General features: G+C 34.7%; 1 pseudogene; it reads right to left on the minus strand.

Annotated features, from left to right (window-relative positions):
* The window catches only part of LOC113384808, a 4,998-nt pseudogene extending 2,584 nt beyond the window's left edge, over positions 1-2,414 (minus strand).
* Positions 2,415-4,553: the final 2,139 nt, after the last annotated feature.

Consider the following 4,553-nt stretch of genomic DNA (forward strand, 5'->3'; position numbering starts at 1 on the left):
GTGCATTCATGTTATATGTTTTTTAGATTACTGAATGATGACGTTGCCAGTATTCTCTGCCATGAACGAAACACCATCCAAAGACGTTTTGCAGAATCTTGTTTCATAGCAGAAAGTGAACACGCTGTAAACAAAAGATTTGATACTTCCTTAATCTGCGATAACTACCAAGTAATACTAAATAACGTTTCCAAATTTATCTCCTCTGAAAAAAAACTAATTCTAACTATACAAACCTTGCCAACATTACTAGTTCTATTGTTCGGCCATGTAACCCGATCTTTACCTACCCACGCATAGTATATTTTGAATAACCCTTAAGAATCTTTATTTTAGATAATTGAGTTATTAGTATAACTACCTAGAAATACTAAATATTGTTTCCAAAAAAATTTTTTTTTTCTCCTTTAAACAAAACTAATTCTAAACATACAAAACTAGATTAACATTACCATTTTCAACTTTGACCGTTCTCTACCTACCCACTCATAGCAATTTTTGAATAACCCTCAAGAATCCTTCAAAACATGTGTGTCGCTCACATAAGCCTCGGAACTTGCAAAGTACAGAAGTCGTGGCAGAAATTACCTAACTATACTTACATTTTTGTTCAAATAAAATTATCATTTTTCTTTTTATATCATACAAAAAATTATAAAAAATGCATGGTGTTGACAAGTTAGTTGTATAAATGTTAGTGCTAATTTCTAGTGTTGTGTACACTCTCTAGATGTAACCTACCAACGTTAATGTAAGTGTACTTGTATTTTATATGTATTATCCATCTCATAAATTTTTTGTTTGCCCTACATGTATACAGGTTTACATATATATATATCAGGGTGGGCCAATTTTTTGCATATTGATGCACCTCGCTAATTTAACTTTTTACATCATTTGAAACAATATTGTAAAAAAAGCATAACCCCGCAAATGAATTTAAACTCAGCAAAAAATTTAAAACATTATTTAATTTAAAGGAAAAATTGAAAAATCTCATGAAAATTATATTATGACATATATCGAGTTATACATCGTAATTTTATTCTGCATCTTTCGTACGAACAAAGTTTTTTCGTATCTTTTACCGTTTCGGAGAAAATCGATAAAAACTATTGAAAACTTGCATTAAAAAATCGGAATTTTTTTAAAAAAAGAAGAAAAAATAATATAACTACAAATAAATTTGTTTTATATTCATTGAGATCTATAAAAATCAATAAATACATATTTCAATACAAAAGTTTAAAAAAAAACCAAAAAAACACCTAAAAACTCAATAATTCACTATAATTCGTATTGTCCATATATATAAAACTGTTTGAACATCTAAAAAATTTTTCGAAAAAAAATTGTTCATCATAAGGGTTCGCAGTTCGAAAATTTCCCAGACTTTTGTCTTGACGATTTACACCGTAACCCGGAGCGACGCTTCGCCGCAGGTCAAATGCACATCGCTTGGGACTCAGTCTAATACTTACGGTGTGGCCGCGCGCCTACTATAGGGGGAAAGATCGCGTCGTATGCGATGCGATCAACTTTTGGCAAATGTTCGCTGTGTTGTCCAGGCAGGTTTGAATATTATTCCCCGGTGTATTTTATACATCATATTCGATAATTTTAGTCTGTCAACTATATAGCGGCGTTACTTTTAATAATGTCGTAGACCGTGTTTGGAATTATATACGTCGTATATGTTCGGATGTCGGTTTACGGCCGGGTTCTGGACCTTATTTATATGTGTTCAACCATACTGTACAGCATATCCGCGGGCATGTGTCGTTGACGCAAAGACTCTTATGCGGAAAATAAAATATACAAATGCAATCAACTCAATACTCTCCGAGCGAGAATAAAAGTGACAAATCTAACAAAGGGTAAAGAGACTAAATAAACTGGGTCGCGGACCGCTAATGTTATATACGGACCGCCGTTTCGACGGTTGTTAAAGGTCTAGCCTCTGTGTAAGCGCAGAATTTATAAAAGTTGCCGGGTTTAGACCGTCGTGAGACAGGTTAATTTTACCCTACTGATGAATTGTCATTGCGATAGAATTTCTGCTCAGTACGAGAGGAACCGCAGGTTCGGACGTGGTGCAAAGCTACCATCCGTGGGTATGCCTGAACGACTGACTCTAAGGCCATATCCTTTCTAGATAACAACGATATTTTGAAGAGTCTCGTGAGTCGAAAGATTCAATACAATGTGATTTATTAGGTATTCGGCGCACGCCGTTTATCGCACGAGCCATTTTACCCGTTTTATAGCTGTCGATCATGGTTCACTAGTTGGATGTAGAGACTCGGAATCGTTTATAGACGACTTTTAGGTACCAGGCGGGATGTTGTATTTGGTACAGCAGTTACCACGCTGCGATCTGCTGGAACACAGCCTTTGGTTTGGGGATTCGTCATGTTGGCTTGGCGTCACCCCACGCTTTTAGAGCATAAGCCTTAAGCCGTCGCATTGCAGTATGCCACAATCAGTATGACTTGACCCTCAGAAAGTTGTACATATTGTACATGTGATACTTCTTTGGTATCTACTTAGCTATTTTGTACAACGTGCCTAAGTCAGCACGTTAGGCAAAACTTATCGGCATATTCCGATACTAGAAATATTCATTATTTCTTTAAATAACTATAAAACTATATAAATAGTTATAAAATTTGTGAGAGTTAACGAAGAGTATTTGTTTTCAAGAGAAACTTTTCGTATTTCTTATTATGAATATATGATATATTTTATTTAATTCTATATAAGGGAGAATGTTTTTTCAAGTTCTTGGAAATGCGTACAAGTTACCAATTAAATGAAATGCGTACAAGTTGCTAATAAGCAAAGTACGTATAAGTTATCAATAATGGAAGTTGTCAATGTGTAAAATACGTGCAAGTTGTTAATGTGCAAAATACGTGCAAGTTGCCATTTTTATTTATTTGTAATATACTCTAAATCTATAATAAATAGTAACTCAGCTTGACCTAAAATCTTGCTACAAAACAGGTTAAAAAACATTTCTCGGCTTTTTAATATCAGTTATCTTACGGGTACCGCGAACTACATCAAGTAAAATTTTAGGGGACATAAGCGAGTAAGCCTAACTAGAATCTTGCATCGAAACAGGTTAAAAAACATTTTCCGGGCTTTTCGAAGTCAGTAAACTTACGGGTACCTAAGTTACATCAAGTAAACTTTTAGGGGACATTAGCGAGTAAGCCTAACCTAGAATCTTGCATCAAAACAGGTTAAAAAACATTTTTTCGGCTAACTTACGGGTACCTAAGACTACATCAAATAAACTTTTCAGGGGTACATTAGCGAGTAAGCCTAAAAATCTTGCTACAAAACAGGTTAAAAACATTTCTCGGCTTTTTTAAGATCAGTATCTTACGGGTACCGCGAACTACATCAAGTAAACTTTTAGGGGACATAAGCGAGTAAGCCTAACTTAGAATGTGCATCGAAACAGGTTAAAAACATTTCCGGCTTTCGAAGTCAGGAACTTACGGGTACCTACGATTACATCAAGTAAACTTTTAGGGGACATTAGCGAGTAAGCCTAACCTAGAATCTTGCATCAAAACAGGTTAAAAACATTTTTCGGCTTTTTGAAGTCAGTAACTTACGGGTACCTAAGACTACATCAAATAAACTTTAGGGGACATTAGCGAGTAAGCCTAACCTAGAATCTTGCATCGAAACAGGTTAAAAACATTTTCCGGCTTTTTGACGTCAGTAACTTACGGGGTACATAAGATACATCAAGTAAACTTTAGGGGACATTTGCGAGTAAGCCTAACCTAGAATCTGCATCGAAACAGGTTAAAAACATTTTCCGGCTTTTTGAAATCAGTAACTTACGGGTACCTCAGACTACATCAAGTAAACTTTTAGGGGACATTAGCGAGTAAGCCTAACCTAGAATCTTGCATCGAAACAGTTAAAAACATTTCCGGCTTTTTTAAATCAGTAACTTAGGGTACCAGACTACATCAAGTAAACTTTTGGGGACATTTGCGAGTAAGCCTAACCTAGAATCTTGCATCGAAACAGGTCAAACTACTTTTGTAGAAAATATTGTTTTTGTGTTTTTAGGAATGATACATATATTTATTCTATTATTTATTTACATGACATGGTTAAAAATACAACATTTTTATTTCTTTAAGTTATATTTTTATTTAAAATAAAATTTCTTACATTAGCTAATACAATTAAATAAATTAATATCTGAAATCTTGCTTGCTTTCCAGTCGAGGATGCTTTTCACGAGATAGTAGTGTCGCTGTCATAACACCTTCGCGATTTTGCTCTAATACGCGTTTTGATACATTAGCCAGTAATTGAACATGTCTCTCAGTTCCCTGAATGTGGACCGGAATTTTAGGGTCACTCCATGGACACTCATTGCTTTGTAGATATTGTACTAGATGTTCATGAGGAATATTTAGCGTAAAGGCTGGTTCGGATATATTTGAATAATCATCCATATCTATCATATTAGTATAGTCGGTGCATTCAAAATTATTTCGGGTGTTTTGTATCTCTCA

The sequence above is a fragment of the Ctenocephalides felis genome, unplaced genomic scaffold (assembly GCF_003426905.1).
Source record: "Ctenocephalides felis isolate EL2017-DRISC unplaced genomic scaffold, ASM342690v1 CF-g0.4_SCAFFOLD_03571, whole genome shotgun sequence".
NCBI classification, from domain to species: domain Eukaryota; kingdom Metazoa; phylum Arthropoda; class Insecta; order Siphonaptera; family Pulicidae; genus Ctenocephalides; species Ctenocephalides felis.